The 14,541-nt window shown below is 41.8% G+C and overlaps 1 protein-coding gene across 18 annotated transcripts in view; it reads left to right on the top strand.

Moving 5' to 3' along the window:
• Positions 1-1,246: 1,246 nt before the first annotated feature.
• Positions 1,247-14,541, top strand: part of ptprdb (protein tyrosine phosphatase receptor type Db) — a 281,632-nt gene continuing 268,337 nt past the window's right edge. For 12 of the 18 annotated variants that reach the window (XM_018737900.2, XM_029259225.1, XM_018737896.2 and 9 more), the window contains exons 1-2: positions 1,535-1,564; positions 1,757-1,866. The gene's annotated coding sequence lies outside the window, so the exon portion shown is untranslated. Of the gene's footprint in view, positions 1,284-1,534; positions 1,565-1,756; positions 1,867-14,541 lie in introns of those variants that run through there. The other 6 variants (XM_018737912.2, XM_018737910.2, XM_018737901.2 and 3 more) reach the window with 2 other exon arrangements.

Genomic DNA, 14,541 nt, shown 5'->3' with positions numbered 1-14,541 from the left:
AGGTACCTCAGTGAATTCATAACCAATTTACAGCTTTTTTTTTCCCTCCCTAGATGATGGGGGGAGGGTGATGTGCTGTAGACAGTTTCTATAGTCATAACACTGAGTATGTGATCTCTATTTGTAAAATCAAGCTAAACTGAGAATTGAAATGGTAAGCGCAATGTGAAGGCTAAAAATGCAACAGCATGGGGAGCTTTTCAGAAGAAGTGTTAGGATGTACAACACTGGAACAAGTGTTCCTTAAGCTCAGTGTTACCAGAGCATTACAGTGATAACTGCACTGTGTGTGTGTGTGTGTGTGTGTGTGTGTGTGTGTTTTAATGATGGGTGATGCCTAAAAAAAGAAAACTACATTTTCCAAATCAAGTTATGCATTTCTGATGGTCCTACTGCACCAGAGGGTTAAATTCCGACAAAAATAAGATAAGGCATTTGAAGTGGATGCTGCTTACCAATAAGGGAAGAGGTGCCCCTTTAAAAGGATTGTCTGTGCAAATCATACAGACAAGTTGTTTATTAAATTTTAATTGCATGAAGTAGGGCTGAAAGAAAATACTTTAATCTCAGACTTCAAGATAGGAAGAGGTAGAAAGGCAGGTACATAGATAAGATACCAGTATTGGGGGTGGGGGGAGGAAATATTTGTGAAAATATGTATAAATAGTAGTCAGGTGCGTTATGCTTGCATTGAACATTGGGTGGACAACCCCCATCATGCCCCAGGTGTGCAGTTACACTGACTACACCTTTTATATATGTAGTAATATATACTATGCAATAAGATATGAACATATTATATATGACAAATTTTAATACAATTGTAGAACAGATTTCAATAGCATCAAATATCAAACGTTTCCATCTGTCTATCTGTCCATGATCTCTCAATGAAGAGAGCGAGTCAGAGTGCGGTTCTACACCAACGTCACGTGCAGTTACTCTGTACGAGTACCGTACCGCAGTGTGATCCTTAGTGATGAGTGTAAAGAGGCGGGGGGTCTTTAAAACGAGCCCCGCTGGTACTTTTTTGGAAGTTGAATATCAGTAAATGTCACCATTTACGTACCAGCGAGCTGCCGCCGCTGCAATTTATCAGTGTGACTGATCCGCTTGTGACGGCGCGCGTCTTGACAAAGCAATCTGCGCAGACACCTTTCCCCTCCCGCGCCGCTCCTCTCCCACACTTTAAACTAATGTCATAATAACGGGCAAGGCGAAGGGGACGGGGGCAGCGCGCGCTCTACCAGCCGGCCATCAAGTGGCCCGCGGTGGAAGTGCAGGTGTGTAGGAACGTCTGTGAGCCGCGTGCCTCCCCCCTTCCTCGTCCTCCTCCTCCTCATCCTCCTCCTCCTCCTCCTTCGCCTCCTCCTCCTCCCCCCGCTCCCGGTGCCGGTGCCGGTGCCGCTCCTCGGCGCTCCTCGGTGCTCGGCAGCGGTGCGCGGCGCCATCCGACAGCGGTAGCGGCAGCGGCAGCGGCAGCGCGCTCACTGAGCGGAGCTTCACTCACTTTTTTTTTCTTCATTCTTGTTCTTTCTCCTCAACCCTCTCTTTGGAAGAACAGGTAGAAGCAAACCTTGCTCATGATAACAAGGAACACGTTTTTTTTTTCTTTTTTTATCTGTTGTTTTTTTTTGTTATTTATTGTCCTTTTCACGTTTTCCGACTTCACAGCATAACTGGACTTTTATGCGTAAAAGCTCTGTGTAGTAACGGACTGATCACTGATGTGACTCTGATGCCTTTTCTCTTTCAGTCAAGGGGGCCTGTGTGTGGAATAAGGAGGCATTTGCTGTTTCTGACTTGGTAGAAGAAAGATAAGACTCCTCTGGATTTCCAAACCTACATGATGATCTGGATTCCTTAGTAAGTAAGACTTTTTTTATGCGTTCTCCTGAATCGCTAATTTAAGGCTCGGTAGCATACATACATCTCTCTCTCTCGCTCTCGCTCTCTGCATATATACATAAGGAAAAAAAAAAAAAAAAAAAAAAAAACTTATGAAATTGCGCACGCCGCGGTAGTGCAGTACAAGCATCTCTCCCCGCGCTCTGTCCGTTCACGTGCTCAGCGCGTTCTCGGCAGTGTCCGTGCAAAAGAGAGTGGCACCTGAGCGCAGGGGTGCGCGCATTCGTGCTAGAAGTGGCTTCTTGCGTTTGTAAAAAGCATTTCTTTGACCAGCTCTGAGCTTTTGAGTTATGTTGAATCACTTATAAAGGAAGTGCTGTGCTGCTATTTCCAATATTATTGCTCATCTCCATGCTGCTCCAAGTTTGAAAGCTGTGATATTTTCTTGAGCATCTAATCTGTAGTAATGTCGCGACGTTTTTTTTTTTTTTTTTTTCCCCCCCCGGCCCGGTGGGATGCAACCCCATTGTTGTGAGATGTAATACAAAGTATTGCTGAGTTTACTTACTGCCGTTGATAATGATCTTTTTAAGTTGTCTGCTAAGAAACGGTTATAACATTTATATAATATTATATATTATATATAATATAGAGTGAGAAGATATGATACCCCACTCTGTTTACTCAAGGGCTCACCTGCAGCAGTCCCATGGATCATCCTTTTATTCTTGTTTATATGAGATGAACAGATTTAGAACACAAGAAGACAGACAATATAAGCTCCAACTTTTATTATCCGTGTAATAATTTTTAACATTAAATATTGTTCTCTGTATGCATGCTAAAGGGAGAAATAACAAAGGCTGTGTACCGTCTGTTATGTGAAGTGCATTATATTTCTAGAAAGCTCTCCGTAAGACTTTCAAAGAAAACTTCCCAACAAAGCAGTGTCAAAAGAGTAGATTACGTGTGGAGGACTGGCACCGCGGCCGAGATTCATTGCTGCTATTTTATTGATTAGTTTCCTCTCGACACTAAAGTGAATGAGAACTTAGTTGAAACTGTTAACTCTGAAGCTGCAAACAAAGCAACTGCGGAACTCCTTCAGAGGAATGCTGATTTAAAGCTGCTTCATTTATGTTATGTTTTTCGTTGAGGGGTTTAAGAGGCATCTGGCGCCTTATGACTCCTTTGAAAGCATCACTTTTAAAAATCTGAAATCCAGATAAACTGAATAATTGTGATTTGTGTTTGTGTCTTGTGACTGGGAGCGTGTGTTTGTGGTCTGCGTGGGGTGAGTGTGTGAATTGATGTGTTAGTCGGAGGGCGGTGGGGAGTGCATGCTGTGTTTCGAAGAGCAGCTGAACTGTGGTGAAGCGTGCTCTGATGTTTCATTGCAGGCATGTTTATGACATGCTTAGCAAAATGATGTGTTTAAACTCCCCTTTGAGTGACTTGTGAGTGATGGCACCTCCTTTAGGACTTTGCGTACTGACAGGGGTGTGCTAATAAGGCCTCGCTGTTTTGGCATAATTCTGCTAGAGAGGCACTTTTCCCACGCTTCTTGAGCAGAGTGGGGAAAAAAGCTAAGCATTTTGTTAGTATTTATTTATTTATTTATTTATTTTTACATTTTATTTCTGGCTGTCCTTTTTCATAACGATATGCTTGGCATGCAAGGCATCATAAGTGCCAGTTTTGTAGTTACTGAGCGGGAAATGATGTCATTTTCAAAATTCTATTTTTGGGATGGGGGACGTGGTGGCGCAGCGGGTTCAGCCAGGGCCTGCTCTCCAGTGGGTCTGGAGTTTAAGCTTGGGGTGCCTTGTGACGGACTGGCGTCCTATCCTGGGTGTGTCCCCTCCCCCTCCAGCCTTATGCCCTGTGTTGCCGGGTTAGGCTCTGGCTTGCTGTGACCCTGCTTGGGACAAGCGGCTTCAGACAATGTGTGTGTATTTTTGCGATAACATTCAGCAAACTGTGTGCTACTTCTTGTCCTGATCACTTTAGAAAAAAGGTTATTAATAGATTTACTTGTGCAGTATTGTTCCTTTTCTAAATTTAAAAAAAAAAAAAAAATCAAGAAAAACTTAGTGTGCATTTCTGCCCATTAGTTATGTTCAGCCACTGTCAAATAAAATAAGTGATCACTGCATGAGTATACTCTAATGTATACCCTTTGTTGTGGTGGTCTTTACACTGTCACTTTGAATAAAGTCCTACCTGGTCCAAAACGTGTAGCTGAAAAAGTTTTGACTTTTTCTGTCGCACCTTGAAATCTTTGTGACAACAACATGAATTAGTCACCAGGAAGCTCTCGTTTTCGCTGTCATTCCAGGTAACAGTTCTTTTTTATAAATTGAAGCCCTTCAACTATTTCCGCTGCGCTCACTGAAAGTGGCACTCCGAAGTCTATTTGCCATTTCCATATTAGTCATCCCACTGCAGGGTCATGGCACCTTATGGTTGCGCAGGTGGAAATTGCTGTTGCAGTTTTTACCTGGTGATGTACGTACACAGTTTGACCTAAACAAATGGGACGAATAAGAGTTTTTGCGTCACCCTTTACTTACATGTCCATACAGCTTCAAAACGGTCTAAGTATAAAATGCCTTTGTAATGCTAAGTACAGTTTTCATAGTGATTCTTTGAGACATAAAGGCATTTGTCAGATGATTATTATAACAAACTGGAGAGCTTTCTGAATAAGGAGACGATGTGACATTCATTTCTAGAGCTTTGTTTCTTATGAAATGTCACTTGCTGTTTGTGATTAGTGAGAAAACACTTTGCATGCAGAAGCATCATTCAGGTTCTCGCAGGGAAGAATACTGAGAACACCTAAGTGCTCTTGTATCCTCCCAAATACATTGAGCCAAGCTTTCTTTTTAAAACAAAACCCATTTTATTCATATTATTTTATTTTTCTTTCTTTATTAATTGCAGTTTCTCCTATTGCGGGCTGCTCCCAGTAAATTGTCAGCATTTCTTTTCGGAACACACCCCGACTGTGGCTCGCACCTCATTATAACACAGAGAACGCTCAGTTCTCAAGGGCAGGTTTATAATGAGGATGAAGTAACTGATAATTGGATGCACATGGCACATTGCATTTTCAGGAAATTGTGATTCAGCCCTGAATTAAATGCTTCTCCGTGTCAATGTATATGTAAAGCCTAGATCTCTATCTGCTTGTTTCAGAGCAAATATTCTGTTCATTTGTACACTCCAAGTGAAGTGATGCATGCTTCCATTGGTAGGACGTAGCTTTCTGACCAGTACTTTGCCAGTTCAAGTCCCAGCATAGGCCCTACTCTTGAGCAAGGCTCTTTATTTATGCTGAAGTGCTGGGGTGAATGGATCTGTATAAATAGGTGGAATGAAATAATGAGTCATATAACTCATTAAGCGATCAAGATTCAAAAGGTACCAGTTCTCACACAATTTCTGCCTTCATTATGATGCTGTGTCAGAAAAACCAGAAGGTTCCTTTTGTACTGCTCAACAGTTCAGTGTGGCACTTCAGGCTAAGCATTTTACTGCCGCAGGATCCATTCCTGGACTTGGAGCTGCAACCCTCAGGTCGCCCTGTCTCCATAACCAGTACTGTACGGCTAGGGCTGGTGAATTGCACCTGATGCTTCATTAGACCAAGTACACGTCTCAGATGGTACTGTATGTCACCTTGCTCCTTTGAGCCTTCGACCATTCGATTGACAAAGAATGACAAAGTGCTTCGCTCTCACGAGATGCCAGGTCATTCATTATCATTAGGCTGCAAGTTGAGACATGCCAAGATCCTTTTGGCACCTTTGTATGTGTGTGTGTTTAACATTTACAGATAGCAGCAGGTCCTCTTGGCAACCTCAGTGATGATATCAGCTCTTTGGAGTTCTTCACAACCATGCATGAATACTTATTTTAATAATTTTGTCATTACTGTGATTGCATGCCTTTGATGTGAAGTGTAAAAGCAGTCATGTTGCTTCAAAATCTGTTACCACAGTACAAGTGGAGTACTATAATTAAATATAATGTCACTTATTTTAGTTTGGAGATAGCTCTGATTTAATTTGCACCATTTCTGACTAATCTATAACATTTAATTTAAACTATTTGATTCTATATCAGAGAATTGAGGATGAGAGTATCTCAGATTCAGGAGTATCCCAGATTAAATTTGGAACCCACAGATTGATAACAGCAATAAAATGTATGAAGGAACGGCGGCTTTGAACCATTCTAGCAGAACAGTTTATCAAGGTTTACAACGTGGCAGGTATATTTTGGCAGAATATATTGCAGACAGTTTCAAAGTTATCACTTCTGGGGGCTAAATGGGGCTGCGCACTTTGAAGAAACTTAAATTCAAGGCATTTTCAGGATACTGAATGCAAGAACATATGTAGTGTTGCTTAGACTCTCTTTCAGAGGATAGGAAAAAAGCAAGTGTCTTTGCTTGAGTGTTATCAAGTGGGAATAAATGTCAACCCTACACCAAATACACTCAGCAGACCTTAGCTTTGCTGAAAAGCAAGAGAGGGTGTTTCAGGGTCTAATGACAAATATAAACAAACTGCGTTTACAGATTTTCTTTCTTGTTTATATGCAAGTTCTGATAAAAAAAAACGGGAACACTGCTGTACAAAGCGCTGTTTAACATTCCATGTGAAGCACATGGTTTCACACATGCTGTACATAACTCTTAAGTAAAATAGAAAAAGCTATTTTCAGTAGTAGGGGGTGCGGTGGCGCAGTGGGTTGGACCGCAGTCCTGCTCTCCGGTGGGTCTGGGGTTCGAGTCCCGCTTGGGGTGCCTTGCGACGGACTGGCGTCCCGTCCTGGGTGTGTCCCCTCCCCCTCCAGCCTTACGCCCTGAGTTGCCGGGTTAGGCTCCGGTTCCCCGTGACCCCGTATGGGACAAGCGGTTCTGAAAATGTGTGTGTGTGTGTGTATTTTCAGTAGTCCAACTGCAAGTTTCTGCAAGCATTTCATGTCTAGTACAGTGAGCCTGTATATCTGCATGAAGAGACCTTGGTGTCATTGTTATCCACGTTTGGCAGGAATTTCAATGATAAAGAAATGCACGGATTGCTGCCATACTGCAAGGAGCTGTCTCTGAAGTGATGTCATCCTAGAGAAAGAAAGAAAGAAAGAAAGGTGACATCATTGAAGAACAACAGTGGGTGGAAGCACACAATCCAAGACCGTGATGAGTGGGAGTCCATCTGGGCCGCCGGGAAAAGCAGGAGAGTAATGGTGGACAAACTGTGCTGAATTCAGTGTGAGATGGGAGTGTGGATCATGTGCTGATATGCACAGATCACTCTTAACACCTGGCAGCATCCTCTTGCAAGTCCAGTGGCGCAAGCACTATGGCTCATTGACGTCAGAGTGGCGAAGGAGCATGACATGATCTGACAAGTCAACCTCCTCAGTGTTCTCAGCAGACAGATGTGAGTTTCCTTGGTAGCTGCCCAGGGGCTTCTGTGCCTAAGTGTTTAGTTATCCATTAGTTTGTTCATGCAGTTCCACTTTGGTATGGGACAAATTGTCCTGGCATGGTTTGGTTCCACCCAGCTTCATTAGACGGTTGAATTAATGCGGTGCGAGACATCCTGACTGATCATCTGCATCTCACTTCCTTCAGCCGGGAGTGCGGGGGGTGTCTTGTAGGATGGCAAGGCTCCCATCCGCAGGGCACATGCTGAGGACCAAGACATCAGCGCTCCATCGTCCCCTCTATCACTTTGGGGCTGGCTGGAAAGATGCCTGTGACAGCAATTTTTGTTTCCTACAAACTAACATGAATGGCAAGTGCATGTTGACTTCCTAAATGGGGCAAAAAAAATGCTATGTTGTGACATAACGCATATGATCCCATATTGAATCTGTCCACACTGAGTTTGTGTATCCTATTCTTTAGTGCATCCTTGCTACAGATTGCCTCAAGGTTGGATGAAATAAATAAATATGCTGGTGTTAAAGATAGCCCAGGACCAACTACCTTCGATAAGGATTAAAATCATGTCCATGTGTCATACAAAATATGACCACACTGGGCCTCCAGGTGTGACAAGCTTTGTATTGTGAGTAGTTTCTATTTAGATCCAGAAGGAGTGTATAGGGCCTGTTGTGCACAGGCTTACCCCAGGATTGGAGTGCACGCTTGCCAAGTGGAGCCTGCAGACAAAGGCATTGCTCGAGCTGTAAACAAAAGCGTGATGTACAGACAACAGCGGACGAGCAGGTGCCAGAAGTGCTTTGCGGTTTGTGCTGACAGGAACAAGAGAAGTCAATTAGACAGTCGGACGTCACTTGGGATTTCTCCCGCGGGAAGGCGAGGACACCGTCCTTTTGGGAATCGCTAAGTGGATGTGTGCGGCAGCTCAGCAGCAGCTAAAAATGAGCCGTCTGTCCTGGACTTCACCCCTCTGCCGAGCCTCTGCTCACCTGCAGCTCTGATTCTTATCGTGCCCGTTGCACAGACAGAAGTCCCTTGGCTGAACCTGGGCACTGCTCCACTTACCAAATAGCAAAGATCTTATTCATTACAGTTGTCAGTGTATTTTTTATTTGTTATCTTGCTGCTATGCATATATCATTAACATGAATTTAACATGACAACATTGCAAACTGTTAATTTATAGGGTCGGATTTGTCTACAGAGGAGGGCATCTATCTTATGTTGCTTAGCTTATAAGGCATCACGATGCTGGGCATTATACAGATAGATGGGTTGTTCTGCATTTAGAAACTGTCATCATTGAAAAGGGAGATATGCATGGCCTATTATTATTATTATTATTATTATTATTATTTTTATTATTATTATTAGCAGCCATGGCTGCAGTGTAGCACCATTGTCAAGTCATATTCTTCTCATGTTCTTACTAATGAGGAGATGTCATTTTCATGCTACTATGGCTCATCTTGTTCCAGTCAATCATGAGTGACCAATTCATCATGATGACTGCTGTATAACTTCTTTGGACCATAAGACAAATCTGAATATAATGACAACTAAATGATGGATTTGTTTTCCTAAAATGAACACGACAGGCAAGACTGTATTCATAAAAAAGCCATTAATTAATGATAACAGACAATTACACATCTTTAATTAAAATGTCATTAAGCCCAGGTCTCAGAGTTTCACTGACTCTATATTCACTGTGACTAGTAACATATGGTGGTTATACAGTGCAGCGCATGTTGGTGTTTCACACAGTCCTTCAATTTGGCACTTAAAAAGGTACATTGCTTTCTGTGGGAAAACATTAAATTACACAGCATAATTGAGTAAAAGGTTACTTTGGGGAAAAAAAGACACTTTAATGAGGCATTATACATATTTTACCGAAAAGGCCCAAACTGAAAACCAGTGAAGCAGAAAACCATTTATACTCATGTGCTTCTCTCCAGTTTTTGATGTGGCCCATGGCTCCCAGGAAACACACGTGCTTTGATTTGGACATGCAGGGACACCAGCTTATTTCTGATTGTCTAGGCTACACATGTTTAAAATGTATGACTTAATACAAAATGACTATTAGCATCAAACTGAGGAAAGAAGAACCAGTTATGAAAACCATATTTTTTAAAAAAAGGGATAGGCAATCTGCATCAGGTTGTAGCAAAAGTGCTAGCAAATGGATTTACCCATACTTAGCATCAGAGTCCTGCCTAGTCTTGCTTTTTCCTTACAACCCCACTCACACACCACACTGTTCACCCTCTAGACACCTTGTAGACAGTTACAGTAAGGTCTCCAAGCCCCTTGACACCCAGTGCTGACTTTTTTTGATGTAGTTTCACTGTGGCCTAAAAGATATAGTTAAAAAAAAAACAACTGTTGTAGGCTTATATGCAAGTATTTTGTTGAAAAAAGTAAACCAACAACAAAAACTTAATTTGGAATACAAAACAGCTTTTACTCACAGCTGTAGTGTTCATTGTGTAAGGATCTAACGCAGTAGCCATAATGTCTATTGCTCAGTGTGTAGATTGTGCTGTTGCTGGTATCTGTGGTTTTATCTGCAAGTACTTTAGTGAAAAAAAAAAATAGCAGAAAAAAATCATTTAGGGGACAAACTGGCTCTCATTTTAGTCACAACTTTAGTATTCAGTGTATAAAGATCTGAAGCAGTAACCATAACATCTGAGGTTCAATGCGTATATTTTGCCTCTGCTGTTAAGCCCTTGAGCGTTTAGGCCTCCCAGTGTAGCTGGCTGTGTATATACTTTTTAAAGCCGCACTTTATCACTTTTACATAACTATCATTTCATTAAAACTAATTCAGTTTAATTAAATCAAAACCATAAATAAGTAAAGATATTCTATGTTTTTTTACAATGTTGATTTTTTTTCCCTCCAAATCCACTATACACACACACTTTCTGAAACTGCTTGTCCCAAGCAGGGTTGCGGTAAACCGGAGCCTAACCAAACAAGACAGGGCGCAGGGCTGGGGACACACTGAGGACAGGACGCCAGTCCGTCGCAAGGCACCCCAAGTAGGACTCGAACCCCAGACCCGCCAGAGAGCAGGAGCTGGCCAAACCCACTTCACTGCTGAGCCACCGCACCCCCAATCCCCTATAAACATGTGCAAAGTTAAGATGTAGCTTGAAACAATATTTTATGCCATGTTAATTAAAATAAGACAACAAAGAAAAAAATCATAATAAAGCACTTTAAGAATCTGATGTGCTTAACTATAAAACGTAATTGAACTTATCAACTCCTACTTGACAGGATTTGATAGAAATAAATTTATTACATGTTAGATTACCATGTGCACTTTTCCTTTGAGTATAAAAAGAGGGGTTTAAGAGATTTTCCAGGATTACCATGGTAGCATGTAACAATTAAATTAACTACTTGTTTTTGTTTATTTTCAGAAAAGCACTTGTTTCCATGTGAATGGTGATTGCTGGTGGAGGTTGGTTTTTTGACCCCCCCATTCCCGCTAATTAAATCACCAGTCCTTGAAAGCCTGTAGCCTAATTGTCAAATATGTTTTAAACACCTCCTTTAGCTTAGTGGCATAGCCTAGCAAGTTTACCAGAAAGGTTAAAAATGTTTTAAAATGAAAATAACATATTGTCTTCTTCTTGTTGTCATGGCACTTGTATGGAAACATGCTGTACATGTAGGCACAATTTTCAGTCTTGTCATATTTCAGTCACGCTAATGTGTGTCATCATCACTATCCCAACATTTTCATTATGTTATCAAGTCATCCTCCTGATCATCAAAAACTGACACACAATATTTAGGTTATTTATAATTGTTTCATTTACAGAAACACTGCAAACACCATGGATTAGTAATGGCAGGACAGCAGGTACCACAGTGGTATAGATGGATGGATGAACAAACCAACGAACCAATGAACAAAACTTTATTAATCCTTTATTAATTTCAGTTTATTAATGACAATTATTTTCAAATAATTTAACAAGCCTGTTAATAGTCAATAAAATTTATCGACAAAAGGGCTAAGTCCATCCTTTGACTGGTCACAGGTTTGAATCCCACCTCCTGCTTTAGAATGCTTGAGCAAAGTACACATGCATTCTCTGAAACCGTTTGTCTTGAGCAGGGTTGCGGCAAACCAGAGCCTAATCCAGCAGCAGAGGGCACAAGGCTGCAGGGGGAGGGGACACACCCAGGATAGGACACCAGTCCATCACAAGGCACCCCAAGCAGGACTTGAACCCCACACCCACCGGAGAGCAGGCAGAGGCCAAACCCCCTGTGCCACCGCACCCTCCTTCAGTTGCTTTGACAGCTAGATAAATGTAAAAGTTGACGGAAACAAGGTTTGGAGAAATATAAAGTGCACAGTGTAAAGGAGGTGAAGCCCTGTTTACGGTCAGTCCCAAGTCAAAACTCTTCTAGTGCTTGAGGCCAACATTTCAGAGGAGTGACGTGTGCGTAGAAGCACCTCGAGTGATTACTTGGTGGTGCTTTTCTTTTAGGCACTGGACATTGTGTGAGTATCTCAGTGCTTCTGCAGGTACAGGTGGGGATATGTAAACCCTTCTTCCCTCATGTGCTCTGGTGACTTTGTAGGAGCGCTGCTAGCAGGAGACATCAAAGTCACTCAGCCGTGATGCACAGTCATGCCAGATGTCTGAACAGGCAGCGTTTAAGGTGGAAGTGCCAGTGGTAGTCTGAGGTAATGGTGATGATTTATTTATTTAGGCCAGCTGTTTTATTTAAGCATAGCGGGATCTCCTTAAATCGTGCTTGCCAACCCAGCATGTAAATCACGGCACCGCAAGGCACAGGGGGAGAGCTACACCGGCAGGTACCTCGCCGTGCTTCTCCGAAAGGACACTAAGACTGTCTGCCAGGGCTTTTTTCGGAGGGTTTATGATAAATAATTGTTTTGCGCTTCGGATACATTTTAGCTCACCTTTCCCCTGCCGCTAAACGTATTTTTAGAGCAGACGCTTGCCGAGCTTGCGACCCGGACGGGCAGCATCCGAGGCTGTGCTGTTTAATCTGCCCCAATCTAGACTTTTGTACTGATGCCACGGAGCTGGTGCCACTATCTCTCGCCTTTGGAGGTCACCGCTCCTGTATTTATTTTAGCAATTTGGCTGTAAGCAGATTGCACGGAAAGACTTTGTCAAGGTGATCCTATGTTGTCCGCAACGCTCCCAAAAAAAAGGATAGAGCCCCCGGCGGCTGGCAACCCCTGTCACTTCCCCAGTGCGCCGATATTGCAAGGGCCCTCCTGTGTGCTTTGTCTCCTGCCTTCCGTGTAGAGTATAAATCTGTGATAGATAACATCAGGATCCAACACGTCGGAATAGGAAAATCAATGTGGGGTGAAAATTGAATTTACCAGGGAGCCTTTAGGCAAAGTGCACTTAAAAAATATATATTTTACTTTCCCCTGGGCCTAGATGAGAGGGGGGAAGAAATGGAATCTGGGTTATCTTTCATTGCAAACAGGGGTGTGGAAAGGCAGTGGAATGAGACCTTCTTTCCTAATGTGTCTCTGTTTTGATTACATAATTATATTACAATAAACATCCTAATGGAATCACATCGTGGATAAGAAGTAGTCTTTAAACAACCGCGAGTCAATCCCTCTATCAGGGTGGATTACTCTATTCGTTTTTGCCCATCTGAGTGTTTTCTTGGGCAGACAAGGTGAGCTGAGTCATCTAATAAGACAAGAATGATGGCACCTTAAGAGTGAACGGGACTGAAGGAATTCTGAGATGGAATAAGTGGGATGCTGTGCAATCAGAGCCAGTGATCACACCTGCAAAAGAAAGCCTACTGTAAAGTGCTGCGAACTGTCAGAGTTGCTATGCCCTGGACAGTGTTTTTGTCCTTCTTTACTTTAAAATGGCTGCAGAAATGATTCCTGCTTTCAGGTTTTAAAGATAGGAACATCTGCTAACACTCAAAAGATCTGACTCCATGTTGGACTCATTAAACTTCTGCCCCTACCACTGTCTTCAGATTCTGAGGTTTAATTGTCATGGGTGTTCTTTACTTGGTTAACCCTTACACTCAGCTTCCTCATCGCTTATTAAAACTGAAATCTCCATATGATTATGCAGAGGAAGGATGTGACCTAGTGACCTGTGCCACACAATGCGCCGCGAGAGATATTTTTAGAGGAAGTAGTCTTGCTTTGTCAACTGCATGGAGCAGCACTGAAGAATTATAAACATGACATCCCGTAACAGACAAATGTATGGCAGTGAAGGGTTTATTTCCTGTTAACATAGTGCTCCGCACAACTCAAAAAATGGATCAATGATTATTTCATCTCTAAATGAAGGTTATGACATCTTTTTGCTGTGGTATTATATGGAGTAATTTAAGCACTCTTCTCTCCGTATCCAGAGATTCAAGTTTAAATCTCAAAGCAATTTGTCACGTTTCTCTCATCTGCCTTGTAATGTTCTGACCTATTTTTGGGGCAGCAGTTGGCCCGGTCTATCAAAAAAACATTGTAAGTTGCCTTGGACAGCTAATTTTCGGCTAAGTAAATCATTTGAAATGTTTTAAAACACAAATAATATCAGAACTTTTTTTGAAAATCGTGCAAAATTTGGAGGTTCCAGGAATTTTTAACCTCGTACATTCATTTGTCTTAAAATAAATTTTATTCTTTGTTTGCTAAAACGTAAACTGTGGATCAATTGTGTAGTCTGAACTACAGGAATGTGCAACTCTCCATTAATTAAAGATGTTCAAAGACTTCATAAAATCTTCCAAAGAATTAAAAGGGAGAAAAATGTCAAACTCAGAAAATATTCCACATGAAAATTACAAAAAAATCTGCTTCCATGATAAATGCATCACCATTCTCATAGTGTTCAGAACTATGTATAAATAGGGGACTACAGGGTAAAATGGCCCTTGCCTCTAAAACTACATTTCCCAGGATGCCACAGCAAAGCTGGAATATCCTCAAAAACTAGGGTGCAGTTCTGTTTCTTTCGTTGTGTCTTCTGCTCACAAACAATTTGGGTTAGTCAGTCCTCTGTTACCTGACAGTGTAAACATGAATTCTCAGGTTTGACCAACTCTTTCACAACTTAAAAAATTAAAAATAACAGTTTTATTTTTATATAACAAATTAGTAGCTTTAATTAATTTACTTTTAAATTTATAATTATATCTCTTAAGAGATACCATTATTTTTAGATGCA

This window comes from Scleropages formosus, chromosome 16 (genome assembly GCF_900964775.1).
Source record: "Scleropages formosus chromosome 16, fSclFor1.1, whole genome shotgun sequence".
Taxonomy (NCBI): Eukaryota; Metazoa; Chordata; class Actinopteri; order Osteoglossiformes; family Osteoglossidae; genus Scleropages; species Scleropages formosus.
The sequence above is the reverse complement of the archived record's forward strand: the minus strand, read 5'-3'. Positions and strand labels throughout refer to the sequence as shown.